Here is a 21,110-nt window from a genome sequence, read left to right as displayed (position 1 = left end):
TCTCACTAAAGCAAATCCAAACTCATGTTATAACAACAAAGCATGTATAAGAGTTCATAACATTACGACATACGCAAGACCCTTACTCATAACCCATCACAAAGCTTACAAGTGCAATGACCAAGTAAAGTCCCATAACCTCATTCAACAATGTAAACGAAACAATAGATCACAAGCAATGCCTAACTTCATATAGCATAACATTAAGAATGGTCATCATCATATTTAGCAATATAGACCAACAACATGTTCGTAAGTGAAACAAACATCATATAGGATCATCAACCTATAAAGTCAACATATACATATCATTTACTTTATAAAAACATAAGAAAAACCTCCTAGGACTTTCCTCAAGGGCAACTAGTGCAATATATAGGTAGAGTCCCATACCCCTACCTAGACTAAGTAAAACCACTTAAGTCACCGTAGTTAGAGGTCACTTTATTACTTCATTTTACTTTTGGGAACACTTGACTTAACTGACATACACCACATGAGCTAAATATGGAGTTCGCTGCCATGAAGCCCTACAACAAAAGAAGTTGGACTACTTGCCAGGGTAGTAACAAAACATGAACATAACATTCTAAGAGGATCCACTAGCTAGTATTCCTATGGGAACAACATAGTTAAAGAACTAGGAGACAAAGTAGAGACCCTATTTATGCCCTTATCATTGTAATCTCTATCTCATGAAAATGTAGTGAACCTTCATTCCCTACTTGGGAAGGGACACTCCTCACTACTAGTTCACTCGGTGCTAAGCTAGAGTCCCTTTTTGAAATGTCTTTAAGCCTTTATTAATTATTATAATTTAGTTTGCGTCATAGGAGACTAAAACCCTTGTATATAATAATAATTAGCTCATTAGGAATTTCATGAGAAATTCCTTTCATTACAACCCTAATATGTGAAATTAACACATTATCATCATCATGTCATAGTAAGTCACATAAGTGATTCACAATTGAACATATAACATCATACCTTAATCATAATCTAATAATACATATAATAAAGACATTGCAATAACATTCGTCGTACCATCACCTATATAATGTAATCACAATCAACACTTCAATTTAATACCATCATCAAGTATAAACCATCACAATTGAAGTAAGGATTCAAGATCATAAGTATTACCAAAGCACCTTCACAAGACTTCTTCCATGGTCTTACCATAAACAAACCATATTCATCCATTAATAGGCTTAATAAATTCACATAATAGAAATTAACACAAGAACTAAGTCAATTGCATCATCACTAACCAATTCAACGTCAATTCATAACCTAGGGTTAGGGAAATATGGTCAATTAATGATCTCATCCGTATAACTAGGTCTAATATGAATAAATACCCAAATTGAAAAATAACCAATCATAATACATTGATAATAATAAAAATAAATCAAGAACAATACAATTTCAAATATCAATTTCTAAGTCAAATTTGAAGAACCCTTTGGGGAACGAAATCCCAAAGGTGAAAAGCTTCCATACCTTAAAAATCCTTGAAAATTGATGGAGAAAAACTAGAATTATTTCATCCTAAGACCTTTGACCTTGTTCTTCAATGGAGTCTTCTTTGGTGAGAGAGAAAGTAGTGTGAAGGAAGAGGCTTTGAGTTTGGGATTTGATGTGAGTTGAGTTAGTTTAATTAGGTTAAGGTGTTTTTATAGTCCCTTAATTAACTTAATTAGAACCCATAACCCTTAATTAACCACTTAAGAAACTAAATAATATAATTGACTTTATTAAAAATTGGACAAGAAAACCAAACGTAACCTACGAGTCCCCGACCTACGGTTCGTAGGTCAGTTGAAACCATCCCATGCCCCCTACTGCACACCAACGATGGTATCAGAAACTTTATTTTTGTCCATTTCATGAAAATGGGTAAATGTTGAACGAAGGATCGATAGACGCCTTATCGATCATACGACGACTCGTCGATGCACACTACCCAGATTTGCATACTTAGGTCAAATGCAAGGGTCCTCACCAAGGACCCTTAGGGTTGTCCTTGGGGTGTTTTACCCAGACGTTTTGATCCTAAAAACACTCTAATATATGGTTAAAATCATTCTAAAAATTTCATTCAGTTCTGACTTCTGAAACGCCTTGAAACATGTGAAGGCACATTAGCACCTACTTCAGTAGTCCCCGGACGTCATCGACGTTCCTTGACGTTTTGACTCTAAAACTTTCTAAATGATTGATACACTCAAATTTACTTCTTGAAAATAAGTATAAGCAGTCGTATCAAGTGAAGAACCCAACTATGAGGTTGGGGTCTATCCCACGAGGAAAATGATCTAGACTTAACTATAACCTATTATTACTTCTATTTAGTCAATTCCTTTCCAACAAACAAGTAACAAAAAGAGGGGGGGGGGGTAAACAATAACTTTTATTAGCTATTTCTAAGTGAATAAGTAACAGGTTCATAGATTTTTTTTTATCAAGTAATGAGAGTAGCTAGGTCTTAAGTGTTCCCCACAGGTTCATAACGCGGTAATTCTAGCTATAACAATCCTTTCCTAGAATCTTGCATGCAAAGTGGTAAGTTATGTATCCCTAATTCCTTGGTCCGACAACTAGAAAATTTTACTCTGCACCTTGGTCCGGCTACATGTGTATTCTTTACTAAACCTTACATTTACCTCATATTAAGCATCATAATCGATGTTTGGCTTAGTTGTTACTTCGCACCAACCGACACTAGCCTATTAGATAGTGTATACTAAATCTATGCTGATAATTCTTTTCTTATTCTCTACCTCCTTGGTCCAACAAGTAGATACAAGGCGAGTTCTAACGCGTACACTCGTTAAAAGGACTTCTAAACGAAAAAATTATCAATACATGCAAGATACCATTCGAGAATTGTTGTTTTAGATAGGTTTTACCTTATTATTTACCCATGGTTCCCACAACCCTAGTTATGGAGTTTAGTTACCTATATTAATAATCACACAATTCATATTAATTAGATAAGAATTCATGCACTTACTTTGATGAGATTGAAGAAAATCCAGAGAATTACTTTAATTAATCAAAAGACTTGCAACAAACAATTTCAGAAAAATAAAGTAATTTTCACAAAATCCAAAAATTCAACAATTAGAACAATAAAACTAGAAAATATACAAGAGTCTAACCCCAAAACGAGGTTTTTACAAGTATTTATAATAATAGAGTCCTAACAAAAGAGGGAAATCTATTTAAGGAAAATCTTCCCAAAAACGCGTCATAGAAGATGATTGGAGCGACAGACCGTCGAGGCCCTCCGTCATTCCGTACTTAACTTCTTTTTCTGCTGCTTTCTTCGCCAACTTTCTGTTACCATCAACAAACATGGATGACGGTCCTTTGCGTGCACGAAGGTCCGTGGATTGCTGCCGTTCTTCCATACTTAGAATCTTTTGAAGATGGTCTACTTTCTATTAACATTGATGGATGTGCAGGACGGTCCATTGTGGCTATGACGGCCCATCTAGAGCCTCTGTGGCCACACACTTAGTCAGAATTCCTCATTTTCTTTTAGCATCCTTTTTCCTCGTACGACATTGGCCACATACAGACCGTCGAGGTCACGACGGACCGTCAATGGCTCCGTAGGTCGCCACTTCTGCAATTTTCAGCAAAATTCTCCCACGTTCTCCGTTTGGAATGATTTCCTGCAAACAAAAAGAAAAATACATTAAAACCAATACATAAAGTCCTTAGACACAATAAACTTAAGTAAAAAGCACTGTAAGTACCGTGAAATTACGGTACATCAACACCCTCAACTTAAATTCGTTATTTGTCCTCAAGCGATGCACTATGAATCATCACAAAATATTTGTACAAACGTATCCTTATTTTAGCTTTTTGAAATCATCAAGCTATCAATTCCGATTATTTTCAAATTGAGTTATGCATGCTATCTTTATTTGGCTTGATCGTGTGGATCAGACAATGACACAGACTCACCACACACCGACACCTATCCTCTTTGATCTCTCACTAAGGTACCAATTTTCCGGTATTTCAACTAGTGTCCTCACTTCAAAAAAACATAATAATTTTTCACACAATGATTTCAGTTTGAGGGTAAAAATTATATATCAACACTCACTCTCAGAAAAACTTCTCACCACATTTATACTTGTTGCCATAGGCTTGCCCTTATTTTCACTGCCTTAACTTTACCATAATTCACTCTTAGGATCGTGATAGGACTTTCTTAGCTTGTAACTTAGGCTCAGGGTCATGTAGGGTACATTTAGATATGTTTTAGTTACTTGTTGCCCTCCTTGTCATAACAGTTAAGCGTCCTACCTTTTTATCGTTTTATTCCACCCTTTTTCTCAATTTTCTTTAACCTTGCTATTCTCCCTTCTTTTTACTTTTGTATAAGTGACTCTTCTCTTCTCTTGTATTTTAATAAATTTTCAAAAAAAATTCACTTTGCTTTCAAGTTTTCTTGAGTCACTTTTATTTTGTTCTTTCTCTCTTTTTCTTCTTTCAATCCCACTTTCTGGAGTAGTCCTCATACTAGCCACCGTCAACTTATGGATTTGCCATGAGTCAAGGTACACAATACCCAAAGTTGGGTCAGAGCTACGACGAGGTTGTTTTCTGCTTTAACCACCCTCAACTAATGCTTTTGGCATAAGATGAGGTGCACATTTCCAAGGATGGACCAGGACCAACACATTGTTCCCAGAAAAGATCAGTTAGGGTGAAAAAGAAAGGTCTATTTTAAGCTCAAATCATTTGGATCAGGAAGGGATTAATTTCATTCGGTTTTTTCTGTTATTTAGGCTAAAGATTGGCTATATTGAACAAGGGCCTATGATCCTTTCCTAATTGTCTATTACTTTTAGCAGGACTAACCAGGCAAGTTCTAGTTCAGTACAAATAGTGGACTATTCAAGTTTTCCTCACACTCACTTCACATCTCATAACTCTACCAGATTATCACAAACCTAGTTCGAGTCTTAGATTTAGGGTCATGCAGTGGTATATCTCTATGTCATGCTTAGAGTCATACATTTATCAGTTAATGTGCCTAGTCATGCAACATTTTTTGTAAATTAGGATATCATTTTTTTTAGACATCATGCTTCAGATTCCATTTCTATACTTTGTACAAAAGATACCAACAAGCCGGTTCAACAATAAAAATAACCAGTCTCTTGGGGAAAAAGAACACAGGCAAGAAAACCTCAAGAGGGGTTCGTGAGTTGGGCTACTCAGACTTCACCCTAGCACTCACTTTCCATTTACCCCACCCCAAAAAAAAGACATGCAATTGTCCCTAATGCATAAAAGTATATAGAGTAAGGTAGTAGGTGAAGCAAACCTGAGGTGCAAAGAGTCGACGATCAACAAGCTGGCGGATCCGGTTGCCCGAAACCCTCTCTTCTATAGTTGGGACACCCTCATTAGTGTCTTCAGCAACAACAACACCATAAATAGTGCTCCTCTAAGCCTCATAAGCTCTGGATCTGGACACCCCAACAACAAACTCTATAGCCATCAATTTGAGGGGCTCCTCATCAATAAGCGAGGCTCTCCTCGCAGCTTCCAACACATGGCGCTCCTTCTTCCGAGCCCGGGACTTCTCCTCATCTCTAGTCCGATTCCTCGTGGCATTCTCTTGTGGTGGAGGCTGTGTCACTGTGGCAGTGGAGAACAAGGTAGCCAACACTGTGTCCTCAGCGGTCTCCGCAGAAGGGTCCTCAATTTTCGGTACCCGAGCCTCTAGTATAGTATCTAAATCTGCTGACCTACGGACCGTGGATTGGTCTATGGTCCATAGGTCCGTTCTGTGGCTGAGGATATAGGCAATTTTTCAATCTTAAAAATCTCAACTTCTCAGATTCAATCGACGGATCTAGTACGGACCGTGGATCGATACATGGTCTATAGGGTCTTCCTCTATTTCTCTATATATAGAATATTTAAAATTAGGTACTGGAACCCCTCTCTGAATCATTTGACATATCAACAATACAGTTTGTAGATCAATCTATGGCTTGTCAATTGCAACTATTGTTCCACACTTGGTAAAGAATTCATTGATCTTACTTCAATCCTTGCTAGTCCATATACGATCATCATATATGGGAAGTGAATGGATTTAAGCACCGTAATAACATTCATAGATGAACTTTTCTGCAAATTCCTCAACTATGTCTCTCAACTTTTGTGTTTGAACTTAGTCGATGAAAACATGAAAAAACTAATTAATACTAATATAAAATGTCCCTAGACACACACAACTCTTAAGTTAAAGGTATTAAAAATACCGTAAACTCACGGTATATCATTACATAAGATCCAAGACTTTGTTTGAGTACATAGATTTTATTTCAGATTTCATTGCGACAACCCAAACATCAACATTTTTATCATATTGTATTTCAACGTAATTTAATGGTTATGTATTAGTATCTTCAGGTATTCTATCATATGATTCTCCTAAGATCTTAAATCGTTATGGTGTTCTAATGACTCTCCTAGTACGACGACTAACAACTATAGGATATGCTACCTATTGAACTAAATTAGGAACATTTTTAACTACCTCCTCAACAATTTCAGGTTATACAACATTACTCCAATTACTTTGTGGAAGTGAGTTGTCTTGAATCGGATTTTGAGAAACCTCTAGAGCATCCTCATGTGAAACCTCTTCTCGATCGACATTTCTCAAACTACGTGGATGCAATGGTATGTAAGGAAATGTTTGTGGTAGTCGTGCTAATGTTTCATAAATATTTATTCCTTTGCCTATTTCCTTTGACACATGTTTACTTCTTAGGACATGATTAATTAAATATTAATGTTCTAGAAATTTGGAATTTGTTGAAACAATTACCCTTTTGTAACTTAGAACACCAAAATAAACCTTGGTTTGTTTCTTTTTGATATCCAATGAAAATGCACACTCGTTTCATTGTCTCCAACCTATTTGTTTTCCCTTTCAATACATATGCTAGACATCCCCAAACTCAAATATGGAGTAGACTAGGATTGCACACATTCCACAATTTTGATAGGGTTAAAGGAACAGATGTGGATGGAATCAAATTCAAAATGTAATTTACAGTTTCTAAAGAATATCCCCAAAATCTAAAAGACAAAATCTAGATAACTTAACATTGATCTAACCATTTTCAAAAGAGTTCTATTTCTCCGATCATCCACTAATTTTGTTGTGGTGTTCCTAGGGTATATAATATTTTGATGTAATGTCCAATTCTACCAAATACTTACTGAATTCCACCGAAAGGTACTCACCATCACGATCTAATTGTAATGTGTTGATATGCTTACCATGCTGCTTTTCCGTTTCTATGTTGGATTCTTTGAATTCTCAATGTATTCAGATTTATAGTGCAATAAATAAATGTATCCATATTTTGAGTAGTAATCTATGAAAGTCAAGAAAAAGTCAAACCTCCTCTGTCTTGTATATTCATAGGACCGTACAAATAAGACTCAACTAATTCTAACTTATTAGTGACTCTATTTTCTTTTAAAGGGAAATGTCTCTTTGTAATTTTACCTTCTAAACAAAATTCAAAAGTTGGTTCTGCCTCAAATTTAAACAAACTTAGAGGTAAATTAGAAATCAATCGCTAAATCATATTTATACTTATATGACATAGACGTAAATGCCATAAGTGAGTTGACTAAATTCATAAATATGTTTTCTCTTATGAGAAATATCAATATTATTTAATTCATTTTTGTAGCATGTCATGGGAAACTTCAAATACAAATAGATGATGTATGTTAGGATCACTATGAATGAATTGCTTATCATACTTAATAACACAAATTTTTACAAATTAAACTTCGTAACCAACATCCATTCTTTTTAAAACGGAAAGAGAATATCTTCTTATCAAGGCTATATAAAGAACATCTTTTAAAAACTAAATTCTAGAACTACAAAATGAAACGAGATATTTCCAATGGTGTAGGTTCCCGATTCGCCTAAAAATTCAAAAATTCATTCTCACTTAGCTTTCGCATTTCCTGAAACCCTGCAAACAAGTACATACATTGATAGTGCTCCTTTCGATATACAAACCACAATTAGGTGCAAATAGCCACTAAATATGTTTCAACGACATTTGAACAAGAATTCCATTTGTTCTTCATTTTGGCTTAATAGTCAAAGTTTTTCCTTTTGTAAGGACCAATCTGCTTGCAGTGATAGAAGTTTCCCTAAGTCTTAGTCACACAACCTCTAGAAAATCCAGGTTCTACAGCCTTGTACGACTTGTTCTTCTTCTTTTTGCTTTAGCCGGCTTAGACAAAGAAGCGACATGTTTTTCAACTATGTATGCCACAAAGGGAGGAGGTTTCTCCTTGATAATCGATTCCGCCGCAGTCAGTTCAATCAACAATTTTTTAAGAGACTAATCCATCCTATTTATATTATAATTCAAGCGAAATTGGTGAAAAATGTCTGGTAGACTGTAGAATCATCTCCACTTGAGATTTCTTATCTATAGCAGTGCCATGTATATCCAGGTTATTCATATGACACATCATGTGAAGAAAATTATCTTTGACAGGAGAACCTTCAACTATTTTTGTGGTTAAGAGAGCCTTCATGATAGTCTTCTTGGTAGCAAGATTCAACACTCCGAACATCACTTACATAGATTTGAGCATATCGTAAGTCAATGTCATAGACTGATGATGATGTTGAAAAACATTTGTTATTATGGCAAAAATGTAGCACCTTTCCATCTAATAAGCCTTGACCCATTTATTATAAGCCTTGATCTCCTCATCTATAGCATCCACTGATCGCCGTTTTACCAAACAAAGAACGTTGCCCATTTGGGCGACCTGCGGGGTCTCTGGAGTAATAACTGATCCCTGTTATGGTTCTCTCGTTTCCCTTGCCTTGAAGAAAGATTTCCTATGGACATATTGAGACACTGAAAGCACTTTTCACTGCCTGCAAGACAATATCCCAGATGGTGTCACACTTTGGAGATGTTAGAACGTGTTGTTACCTGAAGCACTCCCCTAAGACATAGAGCATGATACCACCATTTCTAATCTTCTTGAAACCTTTGATGGAGTACTAGCTGATAAAGGTGCTTAGCTTGTAGACTTTTTCTATTATTATGAGTGATTTCCATCGTCCGACTTTTCTTTGAGCATTCATTATTTCTTGTTCTGGGATTTTTCTTTACTATATCCATTTCCCTAAGATTATGTCCCTCAACCTCTTAAGCATGAGTAATTAGTATAGATATATCCATATCCCTTAATAGAATAGTATTCCTTGAATCGGTCCTCACCAAATCGGATACTCTTAACAAGATCATACTCATTTGCGCCCTTGGAGCGACAACCATGTGTGGAGCACATTTGGAGAGTTGTGAAACCATCAACCCGTACTCTTGGACAATCATCAAGCCTTAATTCAGGTTCATAAGATCTTGCACCTAAGTTTCTCCCAACTCTCCTAGGAATAACCTTCCTAGAAAAGTTTTAGTAAAACTATCCAAAGTCACATGCGCTGCATCCACACCCTTGTTTTCTTTCCTCTAAGTGAACCAAATCTAAGCCATATCCCCAAGGTTGTAGGATGCCTTCTCCAAAATGTCATTTCAAGTTATGTGTTTCACCTCTAGGATGTTCTTCATTTTATCAATGAAGTTTTATATGTCCTCATGACCCATCGACCCTATAAATTATGGCAGATTCATCCAAAAAAGTCTAGAACCCTAGCTAGTTGCAGCTGATTCATCATTAGTTTTCGCACAAACTATGGCCTGTTGATTTACTGATAGGCCACACTCTGAGCCGGAGAGTTTGATCGCATTCCAAATGTCTTCATTCATAACTCATGGTTTGGGACTAGAAGAAATACGTTAGAATTGTGTGCATTAGGATTCTGTGTGTTGGCTCCATAAGAAGGAATGAGCTGAAACACATGACGACAAATTAGAAAGGAGAAGTTCAACCATACCTAACACACGATAAGAATAACAAAGAAAGCTAAGTTTTTCATGAAACACTTCATAGTCTCCCTCATAGATGTGGTGTGCTTCACACCCATGAAAGAGATTGAGGATATCTACTATCTTAAGGATAGGTTGCATCATAATGAGTGGTTGCATGGTTTATAGGTTGGTTTACTTGTATCCTTCTTATGATAGCTTTGATTGTATGATATCAATTTTTCAATGGTAGATAGTTCTATCATGGTAGTATGCTATTCTTTGATACACTAGTATGAAAGATAGTTAACATTGAGTAAGTTATCCGAAAGGAGTACTTTGGGTGAATGGTAGTTAGAACTTCGGATTCCATATTTTTCTGTCAATGGTAATTGCCTATTCTCATCATATGAAATACCTATTAGCATTAGAGAAGTTGTATGAAGTTTAGGTGGTAGTATGGGACGCAACTAGGCATTGCACAATAGGCTTTGAAGGTGTTACTTGGAGTTCCTAGGTCATCCCCAAGGCCATTACTTGAATGTCCTTTATATGTTGAATGTCTTCTAAATAAATTAATGAATGTAATGACTTGACTTACGAAAGTATGTTAATTGAATAAGTACTTATCTAGAGTAGTTAAGGGTTGTCTAGTTAAGGTGTAAAGGGGGAATAGGAAGGGTCACTTCGTATCTTACCTAGATGAGTCTTAAGAATGACTCTAGTTAGGGAAGATGTTGATTATGTGGACATGATCTAAACTTAGGAAGTCTTAAGGATTATTTAGGTAGTCTTAAAGAGGTCAATCATGGATGTTATCTTCTTGATTTACTTAAGTAAGTTTTTTGATAACTTTTGGCAAGAGAATGTCATAGTATCTATATGTTGATGTGATTGATGTCTTGTAAAATATGTCTCTGTCTTATTATAAGTATCCTTAAGGATCATTTAGGTATTATTAGGAAGTTTGTTTGGGCGTTCTTTCTTTGTGTTGCTTAAGTGAGTCTTAGGGTAGCTTTTAGTGGCATGATTACATGATATGAAGTGTCTAAGGAAGAAGTAGACAACTTCATTGTAACAGTGAACTCCTTCATTGTATAGTGAGTTGAGCTTACTATAATGCTAGCTTAAAATTGTAAAATTGTTTAAATCTTATCTAATGTGTTACTAAGTTGTTAGATGTCGTTCTTATTATTATTATATGATTTTTAAATGAAAAGATGCATATTTATAATAAATGTCTGTTTTCATGAGTTTCATGGATTAAGACATACTTAGTACATGTGGTTGTACTAATCCATGTTTTTATCTATCTCTATAGTTGTTCGTAGGTGAGGAGCATTTAGGAAGGAAGACTTGGACCATAGCATAGTTCAATAAAACTCGAAGTATGTCCTCATTTGAATCGAGGTCATAGATGTCTTTTATGTTTCTTATGGAAGTATTGTAATAGACTGAATATTTCTATATTAGTATTGCGTATGGGCCATGTCCAAAAAGTATTCCCATGTCTTAAGTATTATAAGATTGAGACTTAATATTTCTATGACTTTATATGAAACAGTTTTTAAAGACTGTGATATTTGTGAAAAGTTTTAATTTCTCACTACTTTTCATTATGCATATGCGATGAATGATATGTAAGGGCTTGTACAAGACCTCCGAGAGGTCAAGTACGCCGGTTACAATCCGATATTGAACCTAACTTCTAGGGTGTGGTCTTGGGATATGACAAGCTTTTTATCAGAGCATAGGTTATGAAAGTAGTATTAGGAATCAAGGAGTGTCATCAAGTCACGCTTAGTAGAGTCTTGACTATCGGTTCTAGTCGTGATACATCTATGGGCAAAAGGATATAGGACGATAGATTTTAACTTCTTTTCTATTGCTATGTCGTGCCGTAGAGTAAAGGTTATGAGTACTCTTTTCTTATGGTTTCCTTTATGTTTCTAGGAAGATGAATACGGGGAGAGCACCATCGAGGAGAGTTGAGGAGAATGAGGTGCAAGAGGAGATTTCTCCTCAAGTTGAGGAAGTTGAGCCAGTTCCTCAAAGTGCTCAAGGTGACCAAGTCCCTATTATGGTGGAGGTGATGATGTCCCGGAGTTGAGTAATAGGGATATTAGAGAGTCTTTGCTTGCTTTAGCCCGAGTCGTGACTACTCAAGTAAATTTGAGTATGGTGCCTAGGGTGAATGTTGTGAAGAGCACTATGAAATCTACGTTGAGAGACTTTGTGAGGATGAATCCTCCTATCTTTCTTTCCTCTAAGGTAGGAGAGGATCCCTAAGAGTTCGTAGATGGAGTGTACAAGGTGTTGAGTGCTATGGGGGTTACATCTAGGGAGAAGGAGGAGTTTGTTTCGTACCAATTAAGGGATGTTTCTCAAATATTGTACACTCAATGGAAGGATAATATGACGGAGGATTCAGTTCCTATTGAGTGTGAAGAATTTAAGGAAGCTTTTCTTTGTAATTACTTTCCCCCTAAGAGGAGGGAAGTTAAGGTGGAGGAGTTTATCAATCTCAAGCAAGGCAATATGAGTGTTGAGGAATACTCTTTGAAATTCTCAATGTTATCTAGATATTCCCCATCTCTTTTTTCTGATCCAAGGGATGAAATGAGTCCTTTTATGACGGGTGCAGCTGATCTAGTGAGGGAGGAAGGTCGTACGACAATGTTATATGATGACATGACCTTATCTAGACTCATGGTGTATTCCTAATAGATTGAAGAGTCTAAACTTAGGAGGATGTATAGAAACTTGTAAAAGAGTGGTTCTAGTGACCAACAGTAAGCTAGGTTTAAGAAGATGGCCCAAGGTCAAGAAGAAGCTAGGAGTGCTAATGTGAAATTGGAGAAAGGAGGTGGTTTCTAAAAATGTCAAACCTACATTTATCACTTATGGAAAAATGCATTATGGTGAATGTTTAACGGGTACCGGGAGTTTCTATGGTTGTGGAAAGGAAGTACATATAGTGAGAGATTGTCCTAACGTCACTTATAGAGGAAACGAGGCTAAGCAAGTTGAACCTAGTGTTCCAAAGGATGATGCTCCAACAAAAAGGCGTTTCCATGCACTCTGGACTAGAGGAGAGAAGGCGGATGGTGATGATGATGAGATTAAGTCCTTGCATTTCAATTTAGTGATATGAGTTCCTTCTATGTGGGGGATTATGGTTAGTAGATGGGATAGAAAGTCATAGCAGAGTAATTTGTATGTGCATGATGTGTAGGAGTTTGTTTTGAAATTGAATTTCATTTGATTCTTGCATTGTTTATTTTAGGAAGCCATGCTTATGTTTTAAAGTGTGTTTATATGATATTACTTTGCATATTAGAATGTTTGTACCTTGAATTGCCTAAATGTTGCATTTTTGAAAAATTTGCTCAAATAGCATTGAAACTGCTCACTGTACAATTTTTGGAAATTTGACTAATTCAATATTTGGTCTAAAAATGTTGTAATGTGGCTATAAATTATGTATATGAGTATGATATTGAATATAAAATGAGGTTTTGTTATTTGGAATGAAGCATGTCTGTTTTCTAGCATGATGAGTTATAGAATTATTTTCTAGTTTCTTGTTGTGTTGTGAACCTCTTGAATATTTGAAATTGATTTTTTCTTATTGATTATGTGTTTTATGTTATGATCTTGAGCTTCTTGTTGAATATATATTCTTGGAAGTGTTCGGAGTGTGGCGAGTGTCATTCGAGGATGACTGCTGTCGAAGTGGGGGAGAATGTAAGATTTCGAAAATGACTTAGGTGATATAGATACTAACATGGTTTTCATGATTGTATATGGTCATAAATTGATCTATAATATGTTATTGAGGCAGAGTCTAAGAGTTTTGGTGCATTGGAAGTCAAACGTCAAGGGACGACTAAGACGTTCGACTACTAAGTCACTTATGTTCCTCATATGTGGTTATATGTGTTTATGTGTGATTAATGATTTTATAAGGTCCTTAAATGATATATTATGATGTATATGGGTAGTGTTTAATGTTTCATGAAGTTTGGAGGTCAAACGTCCATGACGTTCGAAAGGCTTGCCATGAAACGACCTTGTGTGTCTAGGCATGTTGCGTTGAGTTTTACGTATTTGTTTTGGATAAAATTCATGTGAGAGGTCCTAAACTCGTATACAATCATTTTTTGGTTGGAAACGTCCAGGAAAACATCCCCAAGGATCATCCAAGGGTACTTGAGGAAGGAACCAAAAGTTGGTGCCAAGACTATCTAAGGCAGCCCCAAATGACTGAGGCAATAGACGGCTCGTGGGCTAGTCGACGCCCCATCGATGGGAGCCATTGGTGGAGACTTAGTCTTGGGAGATAAGAGACCAATTTTGACTCTCTTAACCCAACGATGGAAGGAGAGGACGGTCTATTTATGGACAAATGGTCTGTCGACTGCCAACCGTCGATGGGGTCTGTGTTCTGTACATTTTCATTGCCAAGTGAGAGGTAAAATTGTAATTTCACCCATTTCCAAATCAGTGGTTTGGCAGTTCCTATGGGGTATTTCGGGTATTTTAAACATGTATATAAGTTTTTAAAACTTGAAGAATTCATTCTTCCAAATCAAAACCCCAAATCCCTTAGAAATTCCCTAGAACTCCATTGGAACCAAAACTCAAGAAAGGGATTGGATTGAAGAACTTAGTGGAGATTCTTCATCAAATTTAAGAATTATATTCATTTAGGTATGGTTTTTTATCCTTGATACTCTCTTCATCAAGGATCCCAACTTTCAAAGATGTTTTCTAATGTTTTAAAGTTGAATTGTCCAATTTTATGATCTATTCCACGGGTTCTTTTATTAATTGTTTCTAAACATTAAATAATGATAGAATTTTTATTGTGTTGATGATTTCAAACTAAAATAACCTATTAACCCTTTAATTAGATAAATCCTAGTTTTTGACTAAGTTATGGGTTACTTGATATTGAATAAATGTTTACGAATTCTAATGTAGTTTCATATAGGCTATTGATTGATGTAATAATTATAGTAAATTGATATCTTGGTTGCATTATATTGATGAATATGAAATAATTTGAACTAGTTTCATGAATATTGTTATAATTATATTGAATTGTTGGTTATGGAAATGGGTAACGACTTTGTGATACCGAATTGGGTTATTTGGCATTGGATTGAGGTGTTGAGGATGATGTGGTGGTAAGATTCCCTATTTCCTTTATTTTATGTTGATTAGACTTTAATTATGTTGTGATTGGTATGGTCCACTTATGGTTGCGGTGTTATGTGTTTTACTTGTAATTGATGTGGCCTTATCGTTGTTATTTTAAGTAATATGATGATCAAGGCCTTGCCAGCAAACTACTTGAAGTATTATGATGATTTTGTGAAGTATGATAATTTTCATCTAAATATTAATTAATGTTAAAGTATATGTGTTCTATTGATGTTATTTAGGAAATCATGTTAGACTATGACTATGGCTTTGTGTGTATAGTCTTAGGGTTGATGTATGTTATTCCTACTTGACTATATGAGTCTATGATGGTCATATTTATGTTGGTATGATAGTATATAGGATGACTTGAAGATGATAAGAGTTATTTCTATGTGCTTCTAGAAAGACATGTATCATGAGTTAAAGTGAAATTTGTGGTGTCTTCCCTTCGTTGACTTGTGTCCCTTGCTTGATGTATGTATGAATGTTAATATGTCATGTCTTGACTTAGGATGCTAAAGTCTCTTAGTATTGAAAGTATTAACGATATGTGACCTTAAATGATGTTAAGAGAATCGTTTATGTGAAACATTGAACCTAGTGGTATGGTTATGAATGTTGAAGTCGTAAATCGTAATGGTATCCTTCAAGGTAAATGAATGATAGACTTAAGGTTAATTGGCTAGAATGACATCATATTAATCCTTAGAAAAGTCATGATGATCTTCTTGTCGCCATTAGGAGGTAACCCTAGTGGACCTTTCTTTGGTAGGGTAAATGTGACTGGGTTATGAACTTGATATGGAACCCTTTTATATGAATCTTAAGTGTAAATTACTCTATGAGAACAAAGGCTAGCATCTACGGAGTATGGTAAGGGAAGTAGTTCTAGTAAAAAAATGAGAAGAGATTGCAAAGCATGTCCTTCATATTCCATAACCATATGCCTACATGGGATGTGTCTAAGTTCTACCATTGGCAAGTAGAACTGATACGCTCAAATTATATTTTCCTAAAGAACTATAATTTGAGCGTATCAAATTTTGGCGCTGCTGCCGGGGAAAGTGGATTTTAGATTAACTTTAAGAGAAATTACTGAATTTTAGTCAACACTTTCCTAATTTTACTTTTTCTCTTTGTTTTTGTCTCTTTAAGGTATAGCTCTAGTATATGTCAAGTACACGGAGCCGAGAAGAACCAATACTTCCATTTGATCAAGAAATGAACCGTACACTCCACAGAATGAACTATCCACACAATCCTACTAATATTTGGTGATAGGATCAACCATCAACTTCCTCCGCTGGTTGATGCTACCAAGTGATTATGGAGAACCGTGGTGATGGTGCTTTGAGGAGCCAACCTCCAACCCCACGTCCTCAAGAGTATTATAGGGGCAATGTTAACATCACATATTCTGATGGGCTTCTTTTCCTACCTCCTCTACCACAGGGTCATACATTTATGGTAAGTAGTAGCTCGATGCAGTGCTCACCGCTAAAGGTTTGTTTTCGGGGCTACCATCTGAGGATACACATGCTCACATCGCCAAATTGAGGTCGGTGTGTAAGAGTTGTGTAGAGATGCCAGACTTAGAGATGGTTGTCATCGGATTAAGGGTGTTCCCTCTCTCACTGACGGGAGTGTCCGCAATTTGGTTTACCTAGTTTCCCTACAATTCGATCTACACTTGGGAGAAGTTGAGGGATGTGTTTCTAGCATGGTATTACCCAGTATCTAAAAAGCTCAACCACAAAGATAGAGTGAAAAACTTTGTGGCATTACATAGGGAGTCGGTAAGTAGCTCATGGGATAGGTTCACCTCATTGTAAGAAGTGTCCCAAACCACTACATTGATGATGAGTCATTGAAAGAGTACTTCTATTGGGGGCAAGATGATAACAGTAAGGCAGTACTTGGTACTATTACGTGTGGTTCTTATGGTGAGTGCACATATGCAGAGATCGAAGAAAAGTTCGAGAGAATTTTCCGAAGGAGAACTAGGAAGTCGAGCATTGGGAGAAACACCTTTGTAGTGTAAGCTACACATAACCCGGCCGCAGATGAGATTTATGAAGAGATGGATCAGATGAGGGCCGAGCTTGGGTTGGTATTGAAACATGTCACTAGGGTGTAGAGAAAGTGAATGTGGTCAAATTATTTGACAAAATTACCACCGCCACTAGATAAATTTTAGTATGAAGAGGATTCATATAAAGTGAATGAGCAGACATGGGGTTTCCGACTGAACACCCAAGTCTCTAATCAGGAGAATTGGTGCCAAGGTCAAGGAAATTAAGGTCAGAACTATGGGAATTACAATCAAGAGGGTCATTATGTTCGATATGGATACTACAACCACGACAACAACTTGAACCGAGTAACTATTGTAACTGGAACGATCAGTGTGGGCCCGATGTTCCACCTCAAAATCGGAAAGTTGCTCCTAGTTATTGTGAAGGTAGTATGGCGTGAGTTAAGGACACGTTTCAAATGATTATGAGGAGGTTTGATGCTACTTATGAGCACGCCAAAAAGTTGAGAGGTGATTTAGATAATATTGGTGAAAGGGTGGATGCACATGCAATCTCAATCAAGAATCTTGAGTTGCAAATGGCCCACTTGTCTTCTACTGTGAACCCACGGCAACACGGTATTCTTCTTAGCAATATTGTCCAAAATCCAAAAAATGATGGGCATTGCATGGAAGTCACTACTCTAGGGGGTAAGTAGACCATTGATCTATCTATGTCGTCTGGTGTAGAAGATGAGGTGAGAAAAGATGATGAAGTAGTGGAAGGTAGTGGTGAGTTGGTAGACAAATCGGGGAAAGAAGCTGAGATACCCCAAAAGGTGACCCTATTCCTAGACCACCACCACCATTCCCACAAAGATTGGTGAAAAAGACCGGGGAGGGTAAATACCAGCATTTTATTACTATGTTGAAAACAACTTTCCTTTATTGTCCCTTTCATAGAAGCTCTTCAACAAATGTCGTTATTCCAATTTTATAAAAAATACGATTACTAAAAAGAGATCGGTAAGTTTTCAGGATGATGATCGGATGCAACATTGTAGTGCTATTGCTACAAGGTATCTTGTGCAAAACAAAAAAGATCCTGGATCTTTCACTATTCCATGTACCATCGTGTTGTTACACTTTGATAAAGCATTTTGTGATCTTAGGGCCAGCATAAATCTCATGCCTCTCTCTATTTACAAGAAGTTCGGTTTAGGTTACCCAAAGGCCACTGCAATGCGGTTACTGATGGCTGATCGAACGTGAAGAGGCCTATTGGGATACTCCATGATGTGTTGGTGAAGGTGGATTCATTTATATTCCCTTTTGATTTTGTGATTCTTCACTGTGAGGTGGATTTTGAGGTAATATTCTTGGGAGGCCATTCATTGCTACGGGTCACGCCTTGGTTGACATGAAAAAAAGGCAGATAAAGTTTTGGTTGAACAATGAAAAAGCAACTTTCGACATTTGTAGGTCCATGAAGCAGAGTGGTTAGATCCAAATGGTATCTGCTATATCTTACACGGTTCAGAGTACGCGACAGGTACAAATCGATGAACACCTCGGTGTGGAGGCACTAGGGGCAGTGATCATGAATTTTGAGAGTGATGGTATTGAGGAGTATCGGTTATTGGTTGTGGCACGTGATTGAGGGGACGTGCGGTTCAAACCAATGAAATTGCTGTTCGTTATGAAGCATCGTGAGTCCCCACCCGTGAGACCATCTTTTTAGGAGGCCCAAAAATTAGATATTAAGGCTCTACCATCTCATCTGAGGTATGTACTCTTGGGAAAATATGACACTTTGCCAATAATTATTGCATCGGATTTGAATATGGATAAAGTAGAGTGTTTGGTAGAGGTGTTAAAGAGGTTCAAACGAGCCATTGGTTTGACTATTGTGGATATTATTAGGATTCCACCCAGTATTTGTTCACACAAAATCCAACTCATGCCCGATCATAAGCAAAGTATTGAGCATCAAAGACGGTTAAATCCACCTATGCAAGAGGTTGTGAAAAAGGAGATTATTTAGTGGTTGGACGCCGGAGTCATATATACTATCACAGATAGTAGTTGGGTATGCCCTGTTCAGTGTGCCCAAAAAAGGGGGAATGATGGTGGTCCCTAATGAGAAGAATGATCTTGTTCCAATGAGGTCGGTGACCAGGATGGAGAGTTTGTATGGATTACCGGAGGTTGAATGCACGGACTGAGAAGAACCATTTTCCTATGCCCTTCATGGATCATATGTTAGATAGGCTTGCAGGAAAAGGGTGGTAATGTTTTCTTGATGGTTCTTAGGGTTACAATCAAATCTCCATTGCTGCAGAGGATCAAGAGAAAACCACTTTTGCTTGCTCGTATGGAACTTTCGCATTCAAGAGGATGCCTTTTGGGTTGTTTAATGCACCGACCATTTCTCAGAGATGTATGACGTTGATATTCTCCGTTATGGTGGAGGACACCATTAAGGTCTTTATGGATGATATTTCAGTGATTGGCGAATCCTTTTAGTGATGTTTAAGTCACTTGGACGAGGTTCTCAAAAGGTATGAAGATTGCAACCTTATGATAAATTAAGAGAAATGTCACTTCATTTTGAAAGAGGTTGTTGTGTTGGGTCATCGCTTCTCAGAGAAGGGGATATAGTTTGATTGAGCCAATGTTGAGGTGATAGAGAGAATTCCTCCACCCATATCTGTAAAATGTTTGAGGAGTTTTCTTGGGCATGCGGGCTTCTACTGGAGGTTTATTAAGGATTTTCCAAAAATTACACATCCTCTGTGCAAGTTACTAGAGAAAGAATGTAAATTTTATTTTGATGAATCCTGCTTTAAGGCAGTTGGAGAGTTGAAGGAGAAGTTGGTGTTTGCGCCCATTATTAATTTCTTCGGATTGGAGTAAGCCATTTGAGGTGATATGTGATGCTAGTGGGGTTGATCTTTGTGTAGTCTTGGGAAAAAGAAGCGATGAAATCATTCACCCCATTTATTATGCTAGTAAGGCCCTAAATGAAGCACAAAAGAACTACACTGTGACTGTACAAGAGCTCCTTGCGGTGGTATTTGCTTTTCAAAAAACTTCGCTCCTATTTGCTTGGATGGAGATTCATAGTTCATACCGACCACTCTACTTGAGATATTTGATAGCAAAGAAGGAAGCGAAACCAAGGTTGATTAGATGGGTACTACTATTGCAAGACTTTGATTTTGAGGTGAAAGATAGATAACGGACTGAAAATCAAGTTGTAGATCACGTGTCTAGATTAGAGGATGAAACTATGTGAGAGTTTGGTGAAAAGGCTGAAATTGATGATACCTTCCCTGATGAGCATGTATTGGACGCTTCTCATGACTTGATTCCATGGTTCGTAGATTTTGCAAAATATTTGGCTAGTGATATAGTTATGTCGGACTTGTACTTTTGTCAAAGTAAAATTTCATGCATGATGTGAAAAAGAGATTTTTGGGATGAGTTGCATTTGTATCGTAGTTGTGCTGATGGGCTTATTAGTCGTTGTGTGCCGGAAATTGAGATGCTAAGTGTTTTGGAGGCATGCCACTCCTCTCTTGTGGGTGGGCATCATAGTTGTATCCGGATTGCCCATAATATTTTTCAATGTGGATAGTATTGTCCAACCATCCACCAAGATGGTCATGAATTCGCCAAGGCATTTGATAGGTGCCAATGAGATGGGGATATTTCGAGAAGGCAAGAGCTCCCTTTGAATCCCATTCTAGTAATTGAATTGTTTGATGTATGGGGCAGTGACTTTATGGGGCTGTTTGTGAGTTCTCATGGGATGAAATATATTCTTGTGGCCATGGATTATGCGTAAAAATAGGTCTAAGCCATAACACTTACCAATAATGAAGGGAAGAGTGTCACCGTGC

The sequence above is a fragment of the Solanum pennellii genome, chromosome 5, assembly GCF_001406875.1.
Source record: "Solanum pennellii chromosome 5, SPENNV200".
Lineage (NCBI taxonomy): Eukaryota > Viridiplantae > Streptophyta > Magnoliopsida > Solanales > Solanaceae > Solanum > Solanum pennellii.
Note: the sequence above shows the minus strand (reverse complement) of the source record.